This window comes from Mandrillus leucophaeus, unplaced genomic scaffold (genome assembly GCF_000951045.1).
Source record: "Mandrillus leucophaeus isolate KB7577 unplaced genomic scaffold, Mleu.le_1.0 Scaffold598, whole genome shotgun sequence".
Taxonomy (NCBI): Eukaryota; Metazoa; Chordata; class Mammalia; order Primates; family Cercopithecidae; genus Mandrillus; species Mandrillus leucophaeus.
The window spans coordinates 999,530-1,015,316 of NW_012106452.1; the positions used below are offsets into that span (position 1 = coordinate 999,530).

The 15,787-nt window shown below is 35.4% G+C and overlaps 1 pseudogene; it reads left to right on the top strand.

Annotated features, from left to right (window-relative positions):
• Positions 1 to 10,602: 10,602 nt before the first annotated feature.
• On the top strand, positions 10,603 to 11,791 carry LOC105553467 (annotated as a pseudogene).
• The last annotated feature ends 3,996 nt before the right edge of the window (positions 11,792 to 15,787 follow it).

Genomic DNA, 15,787 nt, shown 5'->3' on the forward strand with positions numbered 1-15,787 from the left:
CTGTCCATGTGCATGTGAATCACTAGTTCATTCCCATTTGTTGTTGAAGAGTATTATTCTATTTCATATTTATAGCACAGATTGTTTGTCTGTCCATCTATTGATGAACATTTGTGCTTTTTCCAGTTCTAGGTTATCATGTGTAACATTTCTATGAAATCGTGTAAAAAATTAGAAAATTTTCTGTTTATGTTAAAGGTTATTTAATATTATATGTAAAAGCCCTTAATGCTGTTAATTTAGGAATATTTCTTTATCCTTCTCATTGAGCTATTTTTTATACTCTATTGTAATGGTCCTCAGTGGTGACGGTTTATTCTACCTGTGACTGTCAATCTATTATGGTTATAGATGCAATACAAAACAATAGTATTGAAACCAAAATCCAAGGCTTATGCCATTTATGTGTTTGATTCTATCAAAATAGAAAAATCACTTTTAATGGTAGGATAGATATTGAGGAAATATTTTAATGATTTATAATTTCTAAACTACCTTGACAGATATCACATAATTTCACTGACACTTTGTATTACTTTATTCATTTTATTATTTCAACTTTAATACAATTGTTTATTTAACAATGAAGTTACAATAGTGATGTTAAACGCTATGCTTTTCATTAATATAAGTGTGACTGGAATCTTAACATTTTTACCCCAAAGGACATGAGCAATGTTAGGCTTGTAAGTTGGCTTTATCGCCTTTGCACAAAGAGGTCAGCGATGGTCGTCCTGCATGGAAGGAACATTCTCAGGAGATGCAGAACAGATGCTTCCTGGGCTTGCTGAGAAGTCTCCAGGCTGGGCAAGGGACAGCAATCTCAGTTGTTTATTGCACAACCCTTACTTCCTGGCAGCTGGCTAATTTTCATCCCAAAGATGCCTATTTTATCTTGGCTCCCATGTTTAAATAACGTCATATTCAAATGCTTGGGATTAGAAGTACGAAACAGAAGCCTCAGCTGCCAAAAATTTAAAAACATTTCAAAGGCAAATACATTCTGTACGCACTATCAAATAAAACAAAATTGCTTGTCCTGCTGGGCAATCAGCACCACATTCATCCGCTACCTTCCTGGATTCGTTTTTACCTGTGTGTGTACAATGGTGGCCACTTCTTCATCCTGTGCTCCCTTTCGTTTGCTTCCATCTGGGAACTCAGGAAACAAGGCAAACTGATTTCTCTCTCAAATTTACCCATGGATTCTCTACACAAAGGACATTTTTAAAGATTTAAAGTTAATGTGAAAAATATGGAATTTAAACTTTAAGGTATTTTACAGTTTGAAGGAACACAAATGGATCTAGAAATTTATGTTAAACAAAAACCCTGCCCTGATTTATATAGCTTAAAATAAAGTATTATTTTCCCTTCTTTTTAATTTTTATTTTATTACTATTTAAAAGGAGTTAAATTTGTAAAAACATACAGAAAAGCAGCAGGATCAAGTCCAAGAGTGTTAGTCTCTAAGTTGGAATAAAACCAAAATATTTTTGTAGGCCTTTGATTCTTTCTCTTAAAAGGCTCATCACCATGTTACCAAATTACTTAAAGTCGGGCTATTCCATATACAACTATAATTTATATGCTACTGTTTAAGAGTTCAATTGAGTTGCAGTTAACTAGTTGACAACACAAAATAGTGTGTAGATATATAATTAAATGTGTATTACCTTTTTTGTTGTCATGTGCAGTTTTTTATCTGTATTTTGGAATCTGTATTTTGGGCCTCCCTCCCAGGTCCTTAAAAGAATATTTCTCCTAGACAGTGTGTTAGCAAAACCTAATAGAGGAATAGAATCTAAGAAAGGACATCAAGAATAAAAAGACGTTTTGTTGCATACTTATCTAATCTGCCTGAAGTTCTCAGGTGATGATTCCCCAGTCTTTCTAACTTTGATCTCAGGCATTACTTGCTTAAGAACCTTAATTTAATCTTAATCCCTCCTTTTTCCTTCCTCCCTCCCTCCATCCCTTCCTTTTTTCCTTCCTTCCTTCCTTCCTTCCTTCCTTCCTTTCTTCCTTCCTTCCTTCCTTTCTTCCTTCCTTCCTTCCTTCCTTCCTTCCTTCCTTCCTTCCTCCCTCCCTCCCTTCTTTGCTCCCTGTATTCCTTCCTCCATCCCTCCTTTCTTTCCTTTCTTTCTTCCTTCCTCCCTTTCTCCCTTTTTTCTTTATCACTTTAATAAAGTGTTTTTGATTCCTGTAAAATACACATAACATAAAATACACAATTTCAAATATTTTAAAGTATGCAATTCAATGGTATTAAGTACATGTATACAATTCAGTGGTATTATGTATATGTATACATTAAGTATGGATATTGAAGTACATTAAGCATGAATGTACTTAATGCCACTGAATTACATATTTTAAAATGGTTTTTCATCCATCCCCACTGTCCATCTCCAGGGCAATTTCACCTTGCAGAACTGAAACTCTTTGCCCATTAAATAAAAATACCCCATTTCCCCCTTCCTTCAACCCCTAATAAGCACAATTCCACTCCCTGTCTCTATAAATTACACTTTTTTAGGTCCCTTATATAAGTGGAATTGTACAGTATATGTCTATTTGTGACTTATTTCATATAGCATCCTGTCCTCAAGATTCACCTATGTTGTAGCATGCTTCCAAATTTTCTGCCTTTTAAAGGTTGAATAATATTCTGTTATATGGATATACCACATTTTCTTATCCATTTGTCTATTCAATGAACACTGAGTTGCTTTCATGTTTTTACTCTTGTGAAAAATGCTAAAGTGTTTACAGCTGTAAATTTCCTCCATAGCAACCACTCCTGCTGTGTCTTATAAGTTTTTTTAATATTGTGTTTATGTTTTCATTCATCTGTAGGCATTTTCTAAATTCCCCTGTTATTTCTTCTTTGATTCATTGATTGTTTAAAAGTGTGTTGCTTATTTTCTACAAATTTGTGAAATTTTAAATTATTCTCCTGCTATTTATTTCTAATTTTATTCTGTTGTGCCCATACAAGATATTTTGTATGATAGTTATCTTTTTAAGTCCATCGAGACTTCATTTGTGGTCTAGATAGATAGATATGGTCTGTCCTGTAAAATATCCCGTGTTCACTTGAGAAGAATGTCTGTTAGAGTGTCCTGTATACATCTGTTAGGTCTAATCAGTTTATTGTTCTAGGTCCTCTACTTCCTTACTTATGTTCCGTCTGTTTGTTCTATCCACTACTGAGAGTGAGGTATAAAAGTCTCTATTATTCTAGATCTATTTCTCCCTCAAGCTGTAAATTTTTGCTTCATATATTTTGATGGCCTGTTAATAGGGATGTATATACTTATAATTGTTATATGTTCTTCTTCTGAAACTTTTATTAATATATAATGTTTTTATTTCTCTCTTGTAATCATCTTTGATTTAAAGTTGATTTTGTCTGATATTACTATAGTCAGCCCTACTCTCTCTGGTTGCTATTTACATGAAATATCTTTCTTGATCTGTTGATTTTCAATCTATCTGTGTCTTTGGATCTAAATTGAGTCTCTTTTAGGCATATGTGGTTATATCATGCTTTTCAAAAAAATTTATTCTTCCAATCCTTGTCTTTTAATTGAAGATTTTAATTCATTTAGATTTAAAGTAATTACTGATAATGAAGAATTTGTGTCATTTGCTATTTGTTTACTACATATTTTATAGATTTTTTTGTACTTCATTTCCTGCACTACTAATTTCTTTGTGTTAAGTTGATTTTTTTTGCAGTGAAATGTTTTAATTCTCTCCTCATTTGTTATGTTTAAATTCTATAGTTATTTTCTTTGTAGTTTCTATGGGTGTTACATTTAACATACTAAAGTTATAACATTCTAATTTGAATTTTCACCAGCTTAACTTCAATAACATACACAATATAAACTCCTGTACAGTTATCCCCACCCTCTTTCAGTTATTGATGTCATAAAATTACATCTTTATACATGATGAGTCTAAAAATATAAACTAACATTTTTAATGTATTAGTATCTAAAGTTATATAGAAAAAGTGTGGAGTAATAATGTTACAATAACACTAGTTTTTACTAATAATTAAAATTTTTTCTTAAATTATGTAGGAAAAAAAGTGGAGTAACAAACAAAGTTAACAATAGCTTTAATAAAATGCCTCTGCTTTTACCTTTACTGTGATTTTTATTTTTTTATAAAGCTTCAAGTTACTTTCCACTATATTTTTATTTCAACCTCAAGGATTTCTTTTAGCATTTTTTGTGGGGAAGGTCTAGTAGTGATGAACTCCTTCACTTTTATTTATCTGGGAGTGTCTTAATATTTTCCTCACTTTTGAAGGATAGTTTCGTGAGATATAGGATTTTTGGTTGACAGATTTGGTTTGGCCTTTTTTTTTTTTTTTCTTTTTAGTACTTTGAATATATTGGCCTCAGTATTTCTGGCTTTCAAAGTTTCTAATGAAAAATTTGCTCATAGTCTGATTGAGGATACTTTTTATATAATAAATTGCTTCTCTCTTACTTCTTTCAAAACCTTCTCTCTTTGTCTTTCAACAATTTGATTATAATGTGTCATGGTGTGGGTCTCTTTTAGTTCATCTTACTTGGAGTTCACTAAGCTTCCTGCATATTTATGTTCATATCTTTCATCTAATTGGGAAGTTTTGGCTATTACTTCTTAAAATATTCCTCTGCCCCTTTGTGTCTTTTCTCCTTTTGAAACTCCTACAGTACATATGTTGGTCTGCTGTAGGGTATCACATGCCCTTAGTCTCTTTTCACAGTTCTTTAGTCTTTTTTCTTTCTCTTCATCAAAGTCAATTTTAATTATTTTATCTTGAATTCATTATTTCTTTCTTCCTGCTTGCTAAAATCTGTATTTGAATCTCTCTAGTGAGTTGTTTTTTTTTTTAATTTATTGTATTTTCAGCTCCAAAATTTCTTATTGGTGTCTTTTTAGGCTTTCTTTTTTTTTTTTAATTGATGTTTCCATTTTGTTGATAAATTGTTTTCTTGACTTTCTCCACATCTTCCTTTAGTTGCTTGAGATAGTTGTTTTAAAGTCTCTATTTATTAATTCCACATTCCAACATCTGGTCATTCTGGACAGTTTTTGTTGATTGATTGCTTGATTTTCCTTGGAATGGGCCTTATTTTCTGTTCCTTTGTATACTGTTATAGACTGAATATTTGTGTCCTCCCATAATTCCTGTGTTGAAACTCTACTCTTCAATGTGATATTATTTGGAGGTGAGGCCTTTAGGAGGTGATTAGGGTTAGATTAGAACATGAAACTTGGGCCCTTACTGGTGAGATTAATATCCTTATATAAAGAGACATGAGAGATCTCGCTCCCTACCATGTGATGATACAGCAAGCAGGCATTCCACTGCAAACCATGAAAAGAGCCCTCACCAAGAAGTCAACTATGCTGGCACTCTGATCTCCGACTTCTAGCCTCCAGAACTGTGAGAAACAATTGTTTGTTGCTTAAGTCATCCAGTATATGGCATTTTGTTATGGCAGTCTTAGCAGATTAAGACATATGTCTGGTGATTCTTCTGGTTAAAAACTAGACATTTGAATCAAATAACGTGATAACTCTCTGGAAATAGGACTACCCTTTCATCATGGTTTGTTGATTTTTGTTTCTGTTTTTTGACTATTGCCAGCTATTTCTGTGTCAGTTATCAGCCTGACATATAAACTTAATTTCTTGTTTGGTCTTTCTGAGCCTATGCCTTTCCCTGGGCATGCACAGAGACTTCTTTATTTCTTCTGTTGTTTCATAACACCCTAGACTTTGGTTTGTGGCTCCTAAACTGGGAAAAAAAAAACAGGGGGAAATGAAGTAAGAAAATAAAAGAAATGATGACATTTTTAAAAAATATACTGGCCTTTAAATCCTCTGGAAGTCACTTCAGTCCTATGAGAGGAGGCTTGTAAGAGCAGGGAGGGAGATGCAAGGATGCCTGCCCACCTCTTCGTCTGTGCCTCTGTGATCAACAACAGTAATAAGAACTCAGAAGACAGATCTCTGATATTTGGAGAAAAGGGTCCTTATTGCTCACCCTGGCTCCTGCTAGCTGTGTACAAGCTTCTACAGGAACATGTTCATGGCTTCCTGCTGTGGAGCTTGTGTCGGGACTAGGTACTTGTTACTGTGCTCAGAGATGGAATGGACCAAAATTAAACACAATTTACTATCTAAGCCTTCCTCTGGAAGTTGAAAGACATGGGATAGACATCAGATCTCCAAAATAGTTACATCTAACACATTTTGAAAGTACGATTGTTGTCTAGGCAGGAAGGTGGGTATTTGGTCTTTCCTACTTTGCCATCATCCCAGAATCCTTCTACACTTCCTTTCTTTTTGAGGCATTTTTATCTATTGCTTTCAATTTCCATCTGGTGCCCATATCCTCGTTGCATGCTTTGATTACTTGGTGCTCATGTTTGGGCCTGGGTGCTGATTCAGACTACATCACCATAGTGAATAAATGAGACCGAATAAATACTTTCTATCATACTGCTGATAAAGATGGATTAGCTTTCCCAGTACCTTATTACTGTTCCATTACTTTTGTTTCTATGTGTACAGATTTCTGGTATGTCTTTTATCCAGCATATAAAATAAAAGAAACCTTAAGTAGTTATTCCTCAAATCTAGTTTTGAAGCAAATATTTATGAAAGATGGGGGAAGCAAAATGTAGGAGCAAAATGACCATGGAAAAATAAGCAAATAATTGAGATAAACAGTAAAGGACTTTGAGGAAATTAAGTCTAGTTTCTTCAAAACACATTCTTTTAGTACCCATTACCATCTCTAGCATATTTCCAATATGTACCAAGATCTCTGTTACCTGTTGAGAATATATTAATGATGTACAGATTGTATTAGTAAGAAACTATAGGACATATATAGTTATATGAAGGATACATATAGAGTTTCTCTCTCATATGTGTGTGTGTGTGTGTGTGTATGTGTATGTGTGTGTATTTTTTTTTAAGAAGAGTTTTAGAAATTCGCCTACATGATGGTGAGGCTAGGGAGCTAGCAAGTTCAAGATCAGCATGGCAGGCTGAAGATTAAGTTAAGTGTTGATGTTACAATTTTTAGTATTAATTCTGAAGGTTGGCAAGCTGGAAAATTAGGGAGCAATTTCTATGTTGCATGAGAATTCCTTCTTTCTCAGTTAGTCTTAGTTATTGCTCTTAAGGTCTTCAACTGATTGGATGTGGCTCATCCACATTATGGAGGTTAATCTGCTTTATCCAAGGTACCGAATCAGTAACTATTGATTGAAGTGTTAATCATAGCTAAAAATACACATTCACAGCAACATCTAGACTGATCTTTGATCAAACAACTGAATACCATAGCCTAGCCAAGTTGTAACATAAAATTAACCATAAGAGAGATCATTAAAGAAATACTCAGACATTGTTTTAAGGGAACTGACTATCTAATGTTAAGACACAGGTGTGAATAGGTAAGGCAAATACACAGAATGTTTTTAATAGTGTGAAGTTTATATTGCTGTTCATTGGGCTGTTCTTGTGACTTTTTTCTAGGTAGTTTTGAAATTTACTAACATAACACTTTTAGGGAAAAGAGGTATTATAAGCAAATGCATGCTCTGTATCTGCATACTAACAAGACCAACTAGTCCATTTTATTGGAAATGGGATCAAAGACCAGGAAGTCCTCCCAGAGGAGCTGGGTCTAGCAGGGGAAATAGTTGACTTTTGTGCCAGCAAGTGAAAGTATTAGAAGGCAGTGGGAATGACTTGCTTGACATTTGGTCACGCTGGGTTTTGGAGCCTGAAGCTCCCTGCTCCTAAAGAAAAAGTGACTAGTCTGGGACAGTCAAAATGGAAACATGGCTTACTAAACAAATACATTTTGAACATTGTTCTCCATTTATGAGCTCTATTCCCAGCAGATAGAAGAGGCCCTGGCACATATTAGGATGCCATAAATAATGTTATATGAAATAATTATTTTTATTTCCTATAAGACCTGGTGAAAATAAAGCAAATAGACAAAGCAAAAATAACATCCTTATCCTATGATATTTTTTGGAAAGATGCATAGAGTGGGAACAAGAAAGATGGTAAGTAGGGTTAAAAGAATGTCCCTTGAAAGAAGAAGGCTTACTTTCTTCAAAATCCTTTAACTTTTAAATTGCCAAATTTTATCCTTATCCATCTGATTGAAGCAAATTTTATCATGTAGAAAACCCTCAAATGTATGAATATTCCACAATCTAGGCCTCTGCTCTCAGAGGCTGTGTTTTAAAAAGCATGGAAACCCACATGGAATCTACAATAAATTTTAAATGATGGATCCATGTGGGCATACATGCCTATTGTTGGTGCTCTATGCACTGCATTTATATTATTTGTTTTCATATATTAGGTGTTTCCTTGAGACTGAGATTTCTTGAATTAGGAATAGCATTATAAGAATCTCAAGTGTCAGTAAAAGATGTTTAATCTAGTCACAATTTTTAGAAAGTTAATGCTAATTAGGGTTACATTAAACATCCAGACCCAAAGAAGTCATATTTGAGACATGTCATTTAATAAAGTTATTTGTTAACTACTAAGTTGAAATCTTCTCAGAATAGAGATTAATTGGTAGGAATATGAATTGCATGATGAATTAAACAATACCAGGATTAAAGTATTAATCTCTGAGCAAGGTGGGAAATTATATTGCCAGAGGGGAAGTCTTCTCATTCTAAATTATTTGAGCTTCTTGATAAGCCTGCTGTGATATGAAATCTACTGGTTGCAAATTTCAAAAGTCATGAAGTATATATTTTAAAGAAAGCACAATTTGGCTGGGTGCAGTGGCTCACACCTATAATCCCAGCACTTTGGGAGGCCAAGACGGGTGGATCACTTGAGGTCAGGAGTTTGAGACCAGCCTGGCCAACATAGTGAAACCCCATCTTCACTAAAAATACAAAAATTAGCCAGGCATGGTGGTGTGTGACTGTAGTCCCAGGTTCTTGGGAGGCTGAGGCAGGAGAATCGTTTGAACCCAGGAGGTGGAGGTTGCAGTGAGCTGAGATGGCACCACTGCACTTTAGCCTGGGCAACAGAACGAAACTCTGTTAAAAAAACAAAAAATAAAAGAGAGAGAGAGAGAAAGAGAAAAAGAAAGAAAGAAGAAAAAGAAAGAAAGAAAGAAGAAAAAGAAAGAAAGAGAGAGAAAGAGGGAGGGAGGGAGGGAGGAAGGAAGGAAAGAAAGAAAGAAAGAAAGGCAGGCACAATTTAATCACTTTCTCCTCCAAAAAGCAGGTCTTTTTTGTAAAATTACCAAACCTCAAACTAATTGTAAGAACGGTAATGTATTTTGGTTATATATAAGCTCTTTTTCTACATACTTTCTAGAGGAATAGATTTTACTTTCACACGTCTCAACATTTGTATTAAAAATGATTCTTTTGCCTCTCAGTGAATGAATAATAGTTATGTTCTGTCACTATGCTTCAGATTTTTCATCCGGAACTGAAATACTGTCCTTCATTGAATTACGAAAGACACTTCATAGAAAAACAAATCAACAAATAAACAAAAAACCCTGATTTACAAATGGTTTGCATTCTTGATTTGTCTGCAAAACTTTTCCTCTTTAGGAGGAGATTTGACATTTTAACACAGTTTTCCATCTCCCATGTACCATGCATACGAAATATTTTGTAAACTTAGGGATGGGCCAGGTGAATATGCCTTAAGAAAAGCTTTTGCTCAATGGCATCGGTGTCAGTGCCCTGTATATTCATGAGCCATTGTCCTTCAGTTGGGAGAGATGGCAGTCCTGCTGTTTCAAAAAGGCAAACTCCCTCCCCCCACACACATCCTAGTCAATGTCTTCTTTTTATATAGCAATTAAAAAACATCAAGGTGTTTGAATTATTATGCTTTTCATTTTGATTCCCAGTTTACATTTCATTGCCCATACTTATTTTTCCCTAGTATTATTTCATTCCTAAGTAAATCTTCCAGGAAAGAATCGGATCGTTCTATGAGTTTTACCGTAGGCAATCAAACAGCTGCTTTATAAGCTGCTCCTTCCAAGCCTTTTGAATGTTGTCAGACATGATCAAATTCATTGTTTGTCATTTCCTGTTTACAACAAAACTAAAATATGGTTTTAAAACCTAGAGACAAACTTCCTTAAGTATAAAATGAACAGAATTAAAATGTATTTTACTCTAAATAATAAAATACTTTCATAAATAAAAAATGAAAATTCAAAATTAGGCTGGATAAAAGTTTTATATACCAAAAACAGCACACTATATGGTTGAAGGATACAGACCCGAGAGCCAGGCTAGACAGTTTCAAACACTGGACACGTGTTTGAGAGCATGAGCTCTCTGATCTTGGGCCAGTTAGAGAGCATCCCTGAGACCCAGTTTTTTCATCTGGGGAATGGAATGGAAATGATGATAGCATCCACCATTGGGTTGTTAAAATAAATCATTTAGGTAATATTTATAAATTATAAATTGTTGAATATCATTTGATCATGTACGTAAGCATGTGTTTTATGTACACTTTTATTTTACTTTTTTAAATTTCAGAACAGTGAGACTTGCACCGCAGCGGCCGGGAACGCTGGTAGTTCACATGCTCAGTCCTCCTTGGCTGACTCGCCACCAACGCAGCCGCAGCATGGTCACCCCGAGGTAGGTGGTCAACTTTGGACCTGGTACAACCAAGCTGCCACACTCAGTGTTGTTAGAGATGCAAAACGAATTATTACAAACAAAGGAATTGGCATTAGTGTTCTTGAAATGAGTTGCAGGTCGTTAGATTTTGCCAAGATTATTAACAATGCAGAGACTCTTGTGTGGGAATTGCTAGCTGTTCGAGACAACTACGAGGTGATTTTTGTGCAAGGAGGTGGGTCGAGTCAGTTCAGTGCTGTCCCCTTAAAGCTGATTGGCTTGAAAGTAGGAAAGAGTGCGGCCTATGTGGTGACAAGAGCTTGGTCAGCTAAGGCTGCAGAAGAAGCCAAGGAATTTGGGACTATAAATATTGTTCACTCTAAATTTGGGAATTATACAAAAATTCCAGATCCAAGCACCTGGAACCTCAACTCGGATGCCTCCTCCGTGTATTATGGCGCAAATGAGACGGTCCACGATGTGGAGTTGGACTTTATAACCGATGTCAAAGGAGCAGTACTGGTTTGTAACATGCCCTCACACTTCCTGTCCAAGCCAGCGGATGTTTCCAAGTTTGGTGTGACTTTTGCTGGTGCCTAGAAGAACGCTGCCTCTGCGGGGGTCACCGTGGTGATTGTCAGTGATGACCAACTGGGGTTTGCCCTCCGAGAGTGTCCCTCGGTCCTGGAATACAAGGTGCAGGCTGGAAACAGCTCCTTGTATAACGTGCCTCCATGTTTCAGCATCTACATCAAAGGCTTGGTCCTGGAGTGGATTAAAAACAGTGGAGGTGCTGTGGCTATGGAGAAGCTTAGCTCCATCAAATCCAAAATGATTTATGAGATTATTGATAATTCTCAAGGATTCTACGCATGTCCAGTAGAGCCCCAAAATAGAAGCAAGATGAATATTCCATTCTGCATTGGCAATGTCGAAGGAGATGATGCTTTAGAAAAAAGATTTCTCGATAAAGCTCTTGAACTCAATATGTTGTCCATGAAAGGGCATAGGTCTGTGGGAGGCATCCAGGCCTCTCTGTATAATGCTGTCAAGATTGAACATGTTCGGAAGCTGGCTGCCTTCATGAAAAATTTTTGGAGATCCATCAGCTATGAACAGATCCTAACCAGGATATACTCTGTTATTGAAAAACATACAAAGTTTAAAGTAACTTGGGGACAGCTACAAAAAGTTAACAAACACAGTATTTTTCTCAAATGAACATGTTTATTATAGATTCTTTTTTGAAATAACAACAGCAAAACATCTACAGCTCTGCAAAGCTGGTGTCAACTAATGTTCACCTTAATTCTGACTTGAATTGGAAGCATTTTCAAAAATTTTCTCTTTGCTTTTCTAACAAATTCCAGCTTATTTTGCCTTTGCTGCTACTTTTTTTACTTAGATTTCAAACTGGCCTGTGGATATAATAATGCAAGTTGCAATGAAGTATTTTTGGAATCATGGGAACACGCAGCATAGACGGTAAATGGGGCCCTCTAGGTGCTGAATCTAGACATCTGTGGGATCTCCTGGGTTCAGCGGCTGTTGATTCAAGGTCAACATTGACCACCGGAGGAGTGGTTTAATAGAACCAGGCAAAAGGCAAACTGTAGATCGATCTTTATACTGTTATTACAAGAGAAGAGACATACTTTATATATATTTATATTAGCAAGGTCTGTTGTTAATACCATATGCTTTATATTCATATGCATTTATATTTATAATAATACAGTTATCACTGATACATGTAGAGACTTTGGGAATTTATTAAATCCTTGACCTTGTGCATTATAGCATTCCATTAACAATACTTGCACCTGCTTCCCAGTCTTCCCCTTCCTCTTTTTAAGCTATTTTGTAAAAAAGATCTGGAAGTTATTGATTCATTTTTACCATTATTTCCATTGGTAGAAGAGAAAGTTGATTGGTTGGTTGTTTTTTAATTGTGCCATTAAACTAAACACTTCTGTTAAATTACCTTATCCTTTGTTTTCTTGACTGTTTTCTTTGTAATGTTTAATGACGAGAGTGATACTCTGCTGAAAAGTCTTTCCCCTATTGTTTATCTATTGTCACTATTTTATGTTGAATATGTGAAGAACATTAAAGTCCTAAAACATCTAAAAAACATTTCAGAACACTTTCAGATAGACAGAAATGTTGCAAGGATAGTACAAATTGTTCCCATCCACATCCAGTTTCCAGCATTACTGACATCTTTTATTACAGGGGTTCATTTGCCTCAGCTATTCAGATTGTGTTGGTTTTTACCTAATATGCTTTTTCTATTCCAGGATCTCATTCATGACACCATATTTCATTTATTTATCTTGTCTTCTTTGATACAAGGAATCATCATCAAATACCTCTTTGATGTGTCGTGACAGTTTCTCAGACTTTCCTTGTTGAAGCTGACATGACAATGATAATTCTGAGAAGTACTGGTCAGGTATTTTGTCCTTCAACTGGGGTTTGTCTGATGTTTTTCTCATGATTAGACCGGAGTTAGGGGTTTGGTTCATAGAAACAAAACATTTGAGGTAAAATGTCATTCTCATTATGTTATCTCAAGGGTACACACTATTGGTGTGACTTACTACTGATATATGGAGCTTGGTCACCTGGCTGAGGTAGTGTTTGTCAGGTTTTTCCACTGTGAAGTGGCTTTTCCCCATCCCATCCTTTTCATACCATACCCTATAGAAGAAAGCCATTATACTTACTCTTAAGGGATGGGGGGTTATGCTCTTCCTCCTTGAAATGAAAACAAACTATTTGGACTTCTTCTGTACAAGAAATTTGTCTTCTTTCTCACATGTATTATTTATTCAGTCATTTATTTATATCAGTATATATACATGAATTTTATTTTATAGTTTGGTCACAGTACATTTTTTATTTTGGTGATTAACTTATTCCATTTTTTTTGGCCATTTCTTGGTTGACTACTGTGGGCCTTTGATATAACCTTCATCATTTTCTTTCTTTTTTTTTTTTTTTCATTTTTTTAAGAACTGCCCTTTTTTTTTTTTTTTTTAATTTGAGACAGAGTCTATCTCTGTTGCCCAGGCTGGAGTGCAGTGGCATGATCTCAGCTCACTGCAAGCTCCGCCTCCCTGGTTCACAACATTCTCCTGCCTCAGCCTCCTGAGTAGCTGGGACTACAGGTGACTGCCATCACACCCGGCTAATTTTTTCTATTTTTTTAGTAGAGAGGGGTTTCACCGTGTTAGCCAGGATGGTCTCGATCTCCTGACCTCATGATCCTCCCACCTCGGCCTCCCAAAGTGCTGTGATTACAGGCGTGAGCCACAGCACCTGGCCCATTTTTTAAGTATTTTCTTGCTTCTTGACATGAAAAGATACTCCAGGCATCTTATCCAAATGTGACCATACTGGAGTAATTTGTTAGTGCCATTTTAGTTGGACTTGAATATTCTCTAGGCTGGGGTATGCAATCTCTTCTAAGGAAAAGCACAACAAGTTAAAAAGTCAAGAACTTTGGAATCATTCAGTATAGAAATCAAATACTGGCCTGACTATTGCTTACATGACCTTGAGTAAGTTCCCTCTTCTTTTAATCTCAAAATACTATATGCCCTTCCTCACTTTGGAAGCTGTGGTGAGATTTCAAGTCCAATTTGTGAGCTTCTTTACCTAAAATTTTCTTTGAAGAATAAGTTGAAAGATATCCGTGAATTTTAAAATGATTGAAAAGTCAACAAATGCTAAACTTAATTTTAGAGAAGTATGAGCCACCAATTCTAATTGAATAATTTAAAAATTGTGACTAAATCCAAAGAAATGATTGGTCTTAACCATATGTTGATGACATTTTTGTAAACACATAAATAAAAATAAATTATTGGCAGACAAAGTCTACAATACAGAAAGAATGAGTGTATGCCATTAAGGATGATGTGACAATTCAGAGAAATTGGAATTTCTGGATTCTACTCCAAGTTCAACGATAAATTGTTGTTTGACCTTGGCTATGTCATTTCTATTCTCTCTTTTAATTTGCTCAGGTGTAAAACAAAGTTAACATATCATCCATTCATATCTCTCTGAATGGGAATTTATGTGTATTTATGAGCTAATGATTGAATGTAATATGAATCAATAAGATGAAGTAATATTCAGAAATGACAGCATTACTTGTTCTTATTATATGTCAGGTAAAAATAAGATTTTCTTGTACATTAGTACTCTTTGATGCAAATACTACTTTAATTTACCTGGCATGTTGCTTCTTAAACTTTCTGTCTTCCACAAATCCTTTATTAACTGGATTTTTTAAAAGATATATTTTCATTTCTAGAATTGAAACACACCCAATTATTTCTCTTTATTCTTCCTTTTAATATAATCTAATTCTCAATTTATGGATATTTCAATGTAGTAATACAATATTTCACCTCCACAAGCAATTGACAAAGTTCATACTGAGGAATCAACATTCAACCAGTATTCCATGAGTTCAAAAGACATTGATTAAGACCCGTCTAAATAGTTCAAGGGCACCATTCTGAGCAGTGAGCTTACTGTGATGAATGAACAGGAGGAAATACCTGCATTAATGATGCTAAAGGGAGTTAGAGAGGGTTAACAAATAAATATCACTATCAGAACATATGTGATGAGGAATGCTGAACTCAGAGAGGAAGAAGCAGGTGAGGAGATCCATTCTGTCAGGTGTGGGTGGAAGTTGACTTTTCTCAGAGGCCTTAGGAGACCAGTGAGTGTGCCCTGAAGATTCTTGGGGGCACCACCTTCCCCAGGAGGTCATTGCAGGTCCGAGGCCCTGAGGCAAGACTGTGTTGCACAGGTATGAGGACAATCACAGAGGTCGTGAGGACTGAGATGACAAAGAAAAGCTTTTTAAGCCAATTGCAGCAATTTCTATTTCTCCACCATTTCTAAAATGTTTGACCATTCCCCTATGCTGATTTAGTTAGTGCATTTTCTGTTATTTAGTGACACTTATTTCCTGCTTAACAGAATACCTGGCAGAGTAAGCTTTATTCAAACGGAATTCTGGAAAAAGAAGTAAAGTAATCAAGAAGGGTTTCAAGATTCAGAAGGCAGGAAAAAAAAAAAAAAAA